Source organism: Squalius cephalus (assembly GCF_949319135.1).
Source record: "Squalius cephalus genome assembly, chromosome: 3".
NCBI lineage: Eukaryota > Metazoa > Chordata > Actinopteri > Cypriniformes > Leuciscidae > Squalius > Squalius cephalus.
The window spans coordinates 18,819,620-18,833,278 of record NC_137124.1 but is presented as its reverse complement, the minus strand read 5'-3'; the positions used below and the strand labels follow the sequence as shown (position 1 = coordinate 18,833,278).

The following is a 13,659-nucleotide window of genomic DNA, read 5'->3' as shown; positions in this document are numbered from 1 at the left end:
TTCCCCTTTAATCACTGGGGCTGTAATTATGATTTGATAAAGCATTTTAACGCACTCTTCAGTGTCACTCACATATCTATGCTTGGAATACCGTATTAAGAGCTGTCAGCCCTTAAGGGGAGCACTTCCCAAACAGTACTGATCCAAATATGGTAAACACGCCCATCAGCTCTAATTGAAATTATTACAGGTTTGAACATGCTAACGCTACAGCTAATGTTCCCCCTGAAATCGAGCAAGTCTAGCAGACTCAGCTAAGATTCCTCTACCTCCCTCTCATGTGCAGTAATTGTTTAACCCTGAGTGGAAGTGGATGAGTGCCTTTTTTCACCCTATGCCAAAAAAAGAAAAAAAGAAAAGAGAAACTGTGTAGCACTTTCCTATCCTGCTTTTCGCTTTCTAATTCAGTCCAACACAAGGCTTGAAGGAAAAGCCTCTCTGGTTCCATGTTCATCTTGGAAGAGCGAGCGTTCTAGGATGATCGTTGACCACAAGTTGATAATGATGACGATTTAATTAGAAGCCTCTCTCTGGTCTGGAGTCAGCCCAAACTCCTCCACCCTGCAGATGGAATAAATTTAGCAACAGTGAAGAAGAGTAGGGCCATCTTTTGCTCCTTTCTTCCACTGCTCCCTCCCCCTTCACAACTTCTCTTTCTTGTCATCTAAGTACCACCTCCAATCAGAGACAGAAAACATTCTTCCCCTCTGACACCACACCGCAAGTCGTTCATGCGCCATCATCGCTCAAGCTTGCATCCCCTAAGTGCGCATGCACCTCACCGCTCCCCAATTACCAACATGTGGCACTCTGAAATATTAATACAATGCTTAAATAAAGTTTTAAGTAACACTCTAATAGTAGTAGAAGCTGCTATAAATGAATCAGGAGAAGACAAGTGTTTTCAAGGTAACAGCAGGAGCAGCTCCCGGCTCTAGTACCAACTGCAACAAGGTGAAAAAGCCCTGGCTCTGGGGCGACAAGTGTTGTGGAGAAAATGTCTTATTTGCATCCTGGCAGGTCTCGGGGGTTTAGTTTAGCCCTGTGTCATAGTTTCGGTTTCTTTCCTGCTAGAGAAACAGTGTGTGCTATGAGTGGGCTTTTTTCAGCTGCAGGCCCATGACGGAGCGCCGCAGGACGACATGCCCGCCGGTGGAAAAAGGCTGGTGGGGCTGTAAGCCTGCCAGGATCTTCCCTTTATTCCAGCTTCCCTCTCTTTTTGTGGAGTTCGTATGTTCCTAAACTCTGGCCTTCGATGAGTGATTCAGAGTGATTTTTTGAGTGCCAGTGTGGGTATGCTGATAGATGTCAAAGAGGCTCCAAAGATATGCAGGGGAGGCATAACCGCAATATTCTCTCCATTATTTCAACAGATTTCTGCCATCCTATACATTTTTTTTTTTTTAAATCACTACATTACAGCCCTTTTGACACCACAACTACTCATAAGAAAAATTAGGGCTTAAATTATGTTCGTAGACCTTCCTGCCCAAAGATTTAACATGACAAACTAATGAAAAAGGGGGTAATTTTTTTTATTCAATTTCAATTTGTTTTCCTCTGCAAGAAAACATTCACTTTTTCCAGCCTGGTGTTTTCACTTTGGTGTGATTAATACATCCTGGCAAAGCCAAAAAGAGAGAGAGCGGAAGAGGAAAGACTTCACTTTCAACGTATAATAAATTACCTCAACAACACCACAAAATGTGCAGCTTTTAAGCGTGTCCATACTTTAAATGTGAATTCTCAAGAAGATGAGATGTCTTTGCTTGCGTATGTATGGATGAGAACTGAGTGTGAAATCTATAGTGGGACTGAATTTTACCATTGAGGTTTAGTCACAACAACGAATGTTCATTAAATTTCACAGGCAAAAAAAAGGTCCATTGTCTATTGTCAATTGTGTAGCGATATATGAAGCACGGCTCCCATAGAAGTCACTTTCAAACCAAGAAGTGATGTGAACTTGAACTCGAAATCTGTGTTGGAAAATATTTCACCCTCAAGCGAAATTCCTGATTATATGGATTGGATTTCGTGTGGACTATTTTGCACATGAAAATTCACCAAACAATGGTGAATTGACCGCACCTTTAGAGTTTTCATGTCCACTATCTTAAAGCCAGTAGTGCCATGACCCCAGGAATGATGAATGATCCCTATGGGATCTTCTGGAACCTTCTTCACTCCATACAGTTGCTCCCAGCTCTGAATTAAGACCAACATCATTAACTGCTGAGTCTCTTCACGTAGAGACCATTGAGACAAGCCGCGCTCTAAACTGTGAAGGCTAGAATGGCAGATCAAGCTAACACACACACACACACACACACACACTTATCACATCAGTTGCTGTCACCACTTGACCCATCATCAAAAGCTGTTCATAGACACATCCATAAAGATAGTCGAGGGCTTTCTCTCAATCTGTCTGTTTGCTGCTGCACTACATCTTATTACATTGGCAGTCAGGTAGCAGAGCCTTTTTCTTATTCAGAAAGAAAGAAAGGAGAGATGGAGATAAGTGTGAGGGAGGGAGAGAGAGAGAGAGAGAGAACACTTGTGGTTTGGTCTGCTGAAGCCATTTTCTTGTGACGCACATGTACACCGACGGCAGAAAGCCTTTAAAACTGCAAGCGGGTGCACATAATCACAGAATAGGAAACAAAAGGGGCTGGTTTATAAAATACTTCAGTTGAACTACTGTCAGACACACAGCCACAGCATTCCTCCCTTCTCCTTACCAACCTCCTTTGTCACTTTAATTTGCTTCTGGCATTTTGCATCCTGAGTTTCCACACATACACAGAAACTGTGGGTGATGTGATTTTGGCATCAAATCTCCTGTTTTTTCCATAAAAATTTCCAGACTTTTAGATGTCCTATCAAAAAACATGCCTGCAATTAGCTCCAAGCTTCAGCATTTCTTCATTCTAGAAGATTCTCATTAACACAAAAAACAAAGTCTAATTCATTACAAAACTGTTTAAGAAGATAGCAACAGGGTTTCTTTCACAAAACAGAAAAGTCCCGGGGAATTCAAAGGCCCTTTTGTCTTAAGAGGAACTCAACTTCAGGGTGGATATTTCTTTGACAGTTCTTAACAAAAATAATTTTCTATGTTGTGAGGGCTAAATCAAGCCTTCTATCCCGAACATGCTAGAATGAACAACTGATTAAAGTACATCAACTATATAAAATATATGTATATATGAAACATATTAAATTGTGTATATAAAACATTTTAAACATTATATTATGGACATCATGTCATCATGGATTAACTTACAGTGGTTTGTGATCCATCACATAAGACAGACTTAAAGGAATCTGGAGCATCACATATTGACCTGCTTAATCACATGCGTACTATGAGAGTTAGGTAGAGGGCAATCTGCCAGCTTGATCTTACTGGCTCACATTTGATCTAATAGCAGAGCATTCAGAGTGGGCGGAGTCTTCTGCCGGGGGCTGCACAATCCCTTTGTAATGGAACACATAGCATTTTAGGATAATGATCAATTATTCTCTACCACGAAAGGCCAGGATTATCACAAATCTCGAACTAAATAGTGCCTAGCTCCCAACACCGTCCTGATTCCCTTAATCCGTGTTTGACAATGATTTAGCTAACACAGCACACTTTCCCCATAAGATGATGTAATATGAAATTCACATTGTGAAAGTGATAAATACTAGAGTAAAAAGTTACTAAATTTGTTGTTTAGTGGAGTTGCAGGCATGTAAGAGGGAATTACTGAGTCTCAAAAATGTAATGCTTATTATACTAAACTCAATACACATCATTCCTACCCCAATAAAGCATGATGAATTCATAGAGTACCTCTTATTAATAGTAAAAAATGAACAAGAAGTTTATGCAAAATCATAGTACTTGATGCCTATATAACACTACAGCATCTGCAGACTTTTCTCAGCATCTACAATAAAAAAGTGACACAAAGTCTAAAAAGTCTAAGATGAAACATCTACCATTCAGCAATATTTACTACTTTTATAAATTACATTATATATTAATTATAATTACTTATAAATGGAGGATGAAAGCGGTGAAGTAAAAAATGCAAGGACAATTGCGAACAGCAAAGGACTAGTCCTAAACACAGAGTCCATATCAACAGATTTATTTTTATTATTTATTCATGCACCAATTAAAGGTTAAGCATGTGCCAAAGCCTGTGTGTGTCAGAGAACAGCTGTAGTGAGCGAGAGGGAGAGAGCGGCCACAACAAGAAGGTTAAGGAAAAAGCAAACTAACTTTGTCTTGAAATGGTTTTGGCCAGGAGACAAGCTCTCCACAAAAGAGCACGGACTGGCATAAACATTTGTACAAAATTATAAGTGCATTTGGAGACGCATGCAGGAGTCAACCGCCTGCACACGGTTCCCTCCGCTCACTCTCTCCCAGCAAACCCTCCACCCCAGAGCGCGTGTGTGTATACAGGCTCCAAACCACTGCATTTTAATTACTGCCAGCAAGCACAGCAAACCCCTTTGAAATGGAAATGGCCTCAGAATCTTCCTCTGCACAGCAGAAATCATCTTCTGATTTGAAAAAGAAAAAAAAACAATATGCTACACCACAGCCTAGACCTGATCATGCTGATTATAACCACCAATAAAGCCAGTGTCAACAACCTCACAGACCCAGAGATCCCTAGCATTAAATCTACATATTTATGTGTGCTTATAAAAGAGCTAGGAGAGAGAACAATAGGAAAATATTTCATGATACAGAAGGCATATTTGTCATGCACCTAATTTCAAAGAAATGTAGGCTTTGTGTGTCATGCAACACTAAGTTCGGGACATTTTGATTTAAGCAATAGTGTGTATTGATGGAACACATTCAAAGAGCAGCTCTATTATTGTGCTAGCACATCCTGTTATCAGGCAAATGCTGCGAGAGGATGAGGAAAAGAAAGCATTTAGTAATATTTTGGAGTGAAAAGCATCTATATCTCCAGTTCATTGTGCAGCATCAGGCCACAGGTGAACATGCGTTTTCAGTGGAGGGCAAAAAAGCGTGGCCTTCATTTACAAAGAGTGTCGAGGACATCAAAGACGTCTTTAATTTTTTATCCTTGTGCCATAGCAACATCTAGACCTGAGGTTGCAAAAGGGCAAAAAACAAAACGTTGTAGAGAAAAAAGGCCTTTAGTCTGTCGCTGAAAGACACGGCCACCTGTATTGGCATTTCACAAGGCCTCCTAAGCTATAGCTTCACTATCTTTTTTTCAGAAGCAAGACTGCAATTTGGGTGTGTTGTTAAGCCGCAGATAAGTATAGGTTGGATAATTTATACTTGCTCAGGAGGAAAGAAATACTTAAGACCTAATGTTAAAGGTCTTCACAAGACTACATATCTATTTATTTACTATCTGTCATTTGATTGTTACAGCTTTGATTTCATTTCGGTGCGTCCAGGGTCAGCATTCCTGCCTATGTAAATCATTAAATCATAGTAGATACTAGAAGCCCTGGGGATCTCGAGCAGCTGTCAGCGTGCCATCTTCCTTGATGACAATGATCTATCATTCTGCAGGAACGCAGTGGATGGCCGCGAGAAAAGACACTGCATGCACTTAAACATCAGCATGTGCATAATAATAAGCAGTTGCAAAAAGAAATTCATGCTTTATGTTCAATCATTCAAGATCTGAATATCATCCACAAGAAAACGCCACCTTCCTAGTGTCTTCCTTATTTCGCTAATTAGTAGACAAAACTTACTATAATTAAAAGTGCAGCAAAGCTTCAATAACACATTCCAGAAACTTGAGAGATTCTGCCACAAAAGGGGAAAAAAGCCTTCTAATAAACATGTTGCCATCGGTTTTGATCATTGTTGAAATATTCCACAGCAAATTAGCTAACACTTATAAAGACAGATGTCACAACATGTGCTGCCACATTTCCTCCTCATGCATTCCTCCCCTACGGCTGGCGTGCTGCTTACCTTTACCAGGCCTGCTGTTGTTTACCTCCAGTGTTGTTTATCATTAGGATTCTGCTGGCACTGTTCTAACCCCTCCAATACAAGACAGAACTATAGGCGACACTTACACCTGAGCATCTAACACAACCTCAAAACTTGCTCTTTTCCACTAAATATGTTACTGTACACTGGGATACGCACTACTGCACAACAAAAATAAAATAAAAAATGAACAAGAGTTAAAACAAGAGTATTCGTTTAATAAATGATTAGATGAAATATCATTTTGAAAGAATTGGCTCTGATAAGAACGTGATTGTTCATAAATAAACTGCTTGAGCTCAAAAAATTATACGCTACACTCACTTCATCCTTTACTTTATCTTCAAGATATACATCCACTTAAGACGTATAAACAACATCTTTTCAAAGATTAAAGACATACTGCTTTACTAAAGTAGGGAGCAATAAGCAAGGCCAAATTAGGTCAATGAAAATGTAAATAATAAAACAGGCAATAAATAAAATGCCAAAGCTGTGTAAAACCATTGAAAACTGATTAAAACTCAAAATTACTGGTAGAGAAATCTGAGACAATATTTCTCAAGTACTAAAACATATGGCAGACAACCTCTAGAAACAACAGACTGTGGCACATGAAAGAGAATTATTCAAAGTTCATTTACTGTCCAGATTTTAGGACTGATAATGCATTCAACTGATGCCAGCTCTGCAATTAATGTTCCCAAGAAAGTAATCAAAAGTCCCTTTATAACAGAGAACATACTTAATTATAGCTAAACAACTGAACTTATTATATCCTGCATGCACAGAAAAGTGATTCTCTCATTTCAAAATGATTTATATATGAAACACTGAGTATCAAATAAAGTGGTCTGATATCTTTTATGTATCTTAAAATTATATTTTGTATAAATGTATCTTAAAATAATTTTGAACACATTTAAAGATTAAATGAAATGCATTTTGATGGCATGAAATTACAATCATTCAGTCACTGCAAGGTATTATAATGACACTCCGCGAGTGTTTTAACGAGTTAGAGCCTCATGATTCAATCCCTTAAACGATGAAATGCCTCAATTAAAAAATGCAAAGCTATCATCACTGCATAATAATCTCTAATAAAAATGTATTAATCCGCATGAACTGTAAGAATGATTAGAGTATTAAAAAAAAAAAAAAAACTAAAACCCTACTTCACACACTACGTGTTAAAATACATATTCCAGCTGTCAAGTCTCAGAACATAAGATCTATTCAAAGACAAGTGAGGCATCGCAGAATAGAATACGGTCCAAATCTCTGAACTTACTGGCACCATAAGCGTTCGTCTGCGATCTGTCGGTATCTGCTCGCCGGATCCAGTTAGGAAATGCTCTTTACTTGCACAAAACCACAAGTTCCTCCCCAAATCCACGGGCAGAAAGTCCTGAAGAAAAAAACACAACAACAACATCATCAACGGAGATCGTCATTATCTCAAACGCTTTAATCTCAGCGAAAATGAAAGTGCATTTGTCTGTGAAATATAGTTATGAAACTGCGCATAAACCTTCAATCATACTTCATTTCTGTCCATAAAGAAAGCATTTGCAAAATCCAGTCTGCATGAAAAATAAGCTTGCATGAATACTGCGTTTAAACTTGAAACAGCGAGCAGTGAAGTTAAACAAATAAAAATAAAAAACACGGATGCGTACTACATTTGTGAAGTGTGTTAACCCTAATAAAAGAGGAGGGATTTTTTTTTATAAATTCATTAGATTCTGTATTGGCAAATAACACATTTGATTCCTTTTTAAATCTCGATGAATTAATACAGGTGGCCACGGTCTGTCTTTTAAATGCATGACTTTAGAATAAGTAAATAAATGTAAGGGATATAGGTGAGACCCTTTCTCAAAGGCAGTGAATAAGTCTATCTATATTGCGTGCAGCACATCCCTGTATAGCAATCAGGACAATGTGCTGAACTGGCAGTCTAATTATAAATGTTCCATTGGGCTCCAGTGCCATCTTACCTTATGAGGGAACAGCTAACAGCAACTGCTCAAAACAAAATGCCATTACGGGCTCAACTTCACCCCAACAGAGGGACAAGCCAAGGGGATTGTTTTTCAAACAGCCCCCTCTCACTTAAGACAAGAATGTATTATTAGACACCCGGTTATTCTTACAGACTAGACACAATTTCAGGAGAGAAAAACTAGCAAAGTTAAGCTGTGTTTAATTAAGGTGTCAGGTTGCGTCCCTGACGGGAACAACAAAGCTTTTGTGTTTCTGCGAAAAGAAAAAAAGGAGGAGAGTGTTTCGCTTTCTAGCGCCGGGAAAGTGTTTAACAAGACGTAATTTATGTGTATTAATTTTTGTAATATTTTAAATGTCCCGTTTGACGTGTCTGAGGGGGCTTCAGGAGTTTTTAAAAACCAATACATTCCGTCATAGCCTACGTCGGCGTGTTGTGTTATGTTCCTTATTAAAATATTATCGCATCTCGTGCAGCAGTCGAAAAAAGGGCTTATCTGCGTGGTATGAGGGTCTACTTTTGGGAAACACCCATGAGATGATGGGCTATCGGTGTCCCACAGACTGAGTTCACACACATTGCGCTCCATTTGTCCTCTCATAGGCTACCTCACCGCTCTGTTTCTGGAAATCTCAAAAGCGTCATGTACAGCACGAAACTTTAAAAAGAGGCAGAAAAAGGATAATGCAAAGTGTAAATCGCGTATAACGGAAAATAAACGCTAAAATTATTTTACTGGATTTATTTTGAACAGAAATTCACTGTGAATGTAATTTCAAACTACTAGGCTATTTGATTTTTTGTGTAAAGTTTTTATTATTATTATTATTATTAGGCTACACATAGCCTATCTGTTTGACGTTTTAAAACAAAAGCGATAAGTAGGCTACGTTAACAAACGTTTTAATAAGCGCCATAATTTCTCAGATAAAATATCACACATTCTGATAAAATAAATAAGAAATAATTCCCGGAGTTCACTTACTTTAGTCTGAATGCAGTTGTATATCAGAGCACCTGGGAGATTAAAAGGAGTCTGCTTGTCCAAGTTGCTTATTGTCTCTAAATGGTTCAGCTTTAGATGAGGACTTCATTTTAATTTATGGCTTATGCATTCTTCAAAGGTCAATATGCATGACCTCGAGCGAAAGTTGAGAAACAATTCCCATGCTCGCTTTGAGAACAATTTTGCCTTCAAACATTATTTTTTTTTTTTTTTTAACTACCTGCTTAGCTACCTCTCGCGGGCTGGAAAGGTGTCTGATCTTTAAAAACACAAAGCATGTCCAGTTTTTAATAGAGAGAAAGTTAAAACGACGTCGAATCGGATACTTGCCAGTAGCCTACCACCTATAGCAGCGCTTCTCCCGTTATTGTCAATGAATAGTACCGCTCTGTGGACAAAAGTGAAATTACCTCCGGTGTAGTGAACTTATCCGCCGTCCGGATGACAACTACATGATATCTATTACTCAGAAATAAAACTAATTAAATAGCACTGCACCTGGAGTTATTTTCATACGTACATTGTTAGAAATCAAACCTGCGCATCATTGTTTCCTTTCGGCGCGTGCGTTTGTGAGCAGGCTACACTATAGTTACAATAGCGGACAATGAAGTACAAACAAAACATTATAACTGCTGGGAGAACATACAAGAACCGCTTGGGTGATGTCTGTTTAACTTTTTTCTGTTAGTCGACAAGATTTTTGCGGTTTTTTGTTAAGAAATAAGCTCTTAATCGTTCCTCGTCATCGGTCTACGGAGTAGGCTATCATGCGTCACTCTTCGTTGAAAATGACCGTTTAGACAAATATCAATCCTGGACAAGCAACCCCTTTCAAATAGTTTGGACACTTACTGTAAAGCTTCTGTAAATAACACGTGAATGTATCGATACGGTAGCTGCGGTGTTACGACCCCAAAAAGACGATAAACACAACATGACGAAAAGACACGAAATCACGGACGACAGGTTATCAATGATAAAAGTTTACCTTGATGTGAGCAGGGTACCAAAACAAGCGCTCGTCTTCGCCGTATCCCGTTATTGGTTTTGAAACAGGTTAAAGATAATGAACACTGGAGTGTAGAAGCAAAGAAAGAAGAAAACTGAAGTGTGTCGCTTCCACTGACCGTAGAGGGAATCCCGCTTTGGCTGTATGAAGTTGAACTGTCAAAACTGCTGAGAGCAGTTGCAAGTATATTTGTCGCGATTTCCTCTCTACTCTAAAACAGAAGCGACAGAAGACGATGGTTACTGCTGTCAATCTTGGCAATCAATGCAAGCGGCCATGTCGCAAGTATTCAAAGCATTTCCCGTCGTGCAACATCAGAAAGTGAGTGGCCAGGGCATTGATCTGAGGAAAGAGGCAGGGCTCCCCCTCCCAGACAACACATGAGAGAGAGAGAGAGAGAGAGAGAGAGAGAGAGAGAGAGAGAGAGAGAGAGAGAGAGAGAGAGAGAGGTGGGGTAGAATAGTGTATTGTGAGGTGGAAAAATAACTCAGGTGATGTACATTTTCAAATGTCAGGATATTGTTAGACATATACAATTTCGCGTTAAAAACATTTGTAAATATTCACGCGTCAAGTCATCTGTTAAAGTTATAGCCTAGCTATTTAAAAATAAATGGCTTATAAATTAAAACTCATTTGCATTTTCAGCGACCATAGTGCTGATTAGGAAAAAGCTTAGGGCGGCTATAGGCTACTATCTCTATAGCCCAATATGCAAATTGTGTTATTGGATTAAGCTGGAGCAAGGGACTTGAACATGACATAAAGGTGAAAATGTAAAGATTGTGATTTCACTGCTTTACACTACTTTTGAGGATAACATGTCGAAAAAAGTTATAAGCGACGGCAAAAAAAAAAAAATAAAATAAAATTACCTATGAGCATTTTAATGGAATTTGAAGTTACCTATAAGATATTCCTCACGCCAGAGGAAAATGTATCGTAATGTATCTCTCACACAGACGTTTATTATGTTATAAAATTGAAAAATGGTTAATTCCGCTATAATGCTTACTGCGTAGGCTATATTTATCCAACGCGCCTTCTTCTCAAAAGACTGTAAAACAGTGTTTTACACCTGGAACGATTATTGAAGTTAGTCTGGTGCCAACAACCAAAGGCCATCTCAGGTCATTCTACAAAACCGAATGTAGAAGAATCACGTTTAGAAAGCATCGGCTATTATATCAAATTATTTGATCGATATATTGATGAATTAGGGCATTGTGATCAGAATTTAAACTTATCACCTCCAGTGTCTCCCTGAAACTGGGGAAATAATTACATTGTCTCATTATTGCAAAAAAAATAAATAAAAACTGATTTTCTTTTACACAATAAGCTGTTTAATATTGTAGGCTATTCCAAATTAATTTCACGGACACAGGCATGATGATTATTCGAATTCAGGTCAACGATTTTGAAATAAATCACAAATGTTTTACAAACCTGTTTTTTCGCAAAGCCTATAGGCTAATATGTATATTTTTAAATCATATATATGTTTGGCTTAACACTGTCTGATTTGTTCACATCTGTGAAACGGTTTCCTTTACACTGGTAGCCTATAGAAATATTTAAGAAGTTACCAATAAAGTGCATGAACAAAACTACGGAGACATTCCTCTCCAGACAGCTTTTTAGACGATCCACCGTATAATTATATTAAGTTGCGAAGAAACTGTTCGCTCTTAAACGGACAAAGATCAGGTCAGATGAGTTTGAGTATAGCCTATATTTGAATGTGCAGCGCACTTCAGGAATGCTGGTTGGTCAGACTGTGAAGATAAAAAAAAAAAACCTACAACACTGACAGACTTATGCAGAGATCGGAAACATAAATAGTTCTGTTCAGCAGTTACAAAGACATGCAGTAAAAACTAAAGTAAGTAGTTAAAAAATCGCATATAGCCTATAATAACTGTCAACTGCCGCGGTCTTCTTTTTTTATATAAAATTGCTTGCATCTTATTTTATTTATTTTGTGGTGAAAATACCATAAATTCAATACGAAAGAAAACAATACATACACAATACAATGTTGTACTTACAATGATAAGGGCAGATGCAGAAGAAAATGCTGTTTGTTAACTGAAGAGTCACACAGGGCTAAAGAAAGGGGGAGATAGGGAGGGAGGAAGAGTGAGAGAGAGAGAGAGAGAGAGAGAGAGAGAGAGAGAGAGAGAGAGAGAGAGAGAGAGAGAGAGAGAGAAAGAGGGGGGGGGATTAAGGATGTAGCGGGTATGCCAGAATAGATATCCTTTCACAACATCTCATCACATCTGTTCTGGCTCTTGTCTGTCTTTCATTTTCACATTCCCTTTTTTCCTGAGAAAAATCCTATCCACGCGTCACATCTTCATCCCCAGATTCTATCTACACCAAAGAGAAGATTAATTATTCAAACAAAGCCTTGCCTTCAAGGCAATAAAGCCACTGCACTGAAACTTTTTTTCTTTTACAGCCTATTCCAGCAGACACCGAAAGTATTTCAAAAAGTTTCCCTAAACGCCTAATTTTCAAACAGTGACAATCATTAGGCTACTTTTCAATCTGAAATTCGTTTGGCTGTTCGAAATTTCAGCTTAATATAGCGAAAAGGTGCAGACATATTTTCTGACTGGTTCATTGATGTCGATGTTCTCACACAAGCTGAAAAATGTAAACAGGCACATTCAAACTGCCACCGCGCAAAACACTTCATGAAATAAAAAATGCAGCCAACAGTCTTCAGACAAGTGTTTCTCCGAAGGTAAACACAGGCTGTGTCTCAAAACCAAGTGAGCTGCCTGACTAGACAGCATTTTTAGGCGTCATATGGGTATTCACTGTCAAGGTAGTCAGCTCAAACGGGTTTCAGACCACAGAAATGTAGTTTTTGCCAGAAAGTAATTATTTTATCATTCAGTTTTAAAATGTAGCCTATTTTGGTGGTTAGTATTTTTTTTTATTTTTTTTTTGTTGCCATTATTACGCAGTAAAAAGAACGTCTTACTTTTTAGGTAGAGTTGCGCTGAATAACAACCAGAGCTCGCGTGCTCCTGCAGAAGGCAGGTACAGCCTCAGGTAGACGCCGCTCATCGATGTTTTGTACAGGGCTAATGCGCCACCCATTGATTACTCGAGGAATTACACCTCTGGATTGCTTCTTAATACTTGCAGTGATTGTCAAGTAGGATGTGTTCTTGTTTTTGAAATCTTTTAATTTTAAGATAACGGTTAGACATGGGGTTGAGCTTCAACGGCATTCTTAAACCTAACAATTGTAGGCTATTTATTATTGGTATGGATTTTTTTAAAACAAAAATGAAAAACGCACGTGGCTGCTAGTCACATTATCAGAGGAACAACAGTAAGTCTCGATTAAAAGAGAAATTCTGACTAATGAGCTTCTTCAATCTGCAAATTTGAGTCAATGTGTAAAAGACCACAACGTTTTAGAGAGCTGTAATAAAACTTCTTTTAAAAGCAAATTCTTTTCATGAATAAATTGTAAGTTTGTTTTATTTAATCTTTGGTTATTGCCTCTGATGTAGTTTGGCCTTGACTGCAAAACAGTCACTCAAATACTTATAGGTTTTAACAAGGACGTGATTCATTTTTGTCTCCCTAATAGTGTTCAGGTCTTAACT

The 13,659-nt window shown here is 38.3% G+C and overlaps 1 protein-coding gene across 24 annotated transcripts in view; it reads right to left on the bottom strand.

Annotated features, from left to right (window-relative positions):
• sox6 (SRY-box transcription factor 6) overlaps positions 1-10,381 on the bottom strand; it is a 147,105-nt gene extending 136,724 nt beyond the window's left edge. For 11 of the 24 annotated variants that reach the window (XM_079865718.1, XM_079865723.1, XM_079865706.1 and 8 more), the window contains exons 1-2: positions 10,007-10,350; positions 7,296-7,412 (exon numbers count right to left, since the gene is read on the bottom strand). The gene's annotated coding sequence lies outside the window, so the exon portion shown is untranslated. Of the gene's footprint in view, positions 1-7,295; positions 7,413-8,994; positions 9,388-10,006 lie in introns of those variants that run through there. The other 13 variants (XM_079865726.1, XM_079865713.1, XM_079865704.1 and 10 more) reach the window with 6 other exon arrangements.
• Between the last annotated feature and the right edge of the window lie 3,278 nt (positions 10,382-13,659).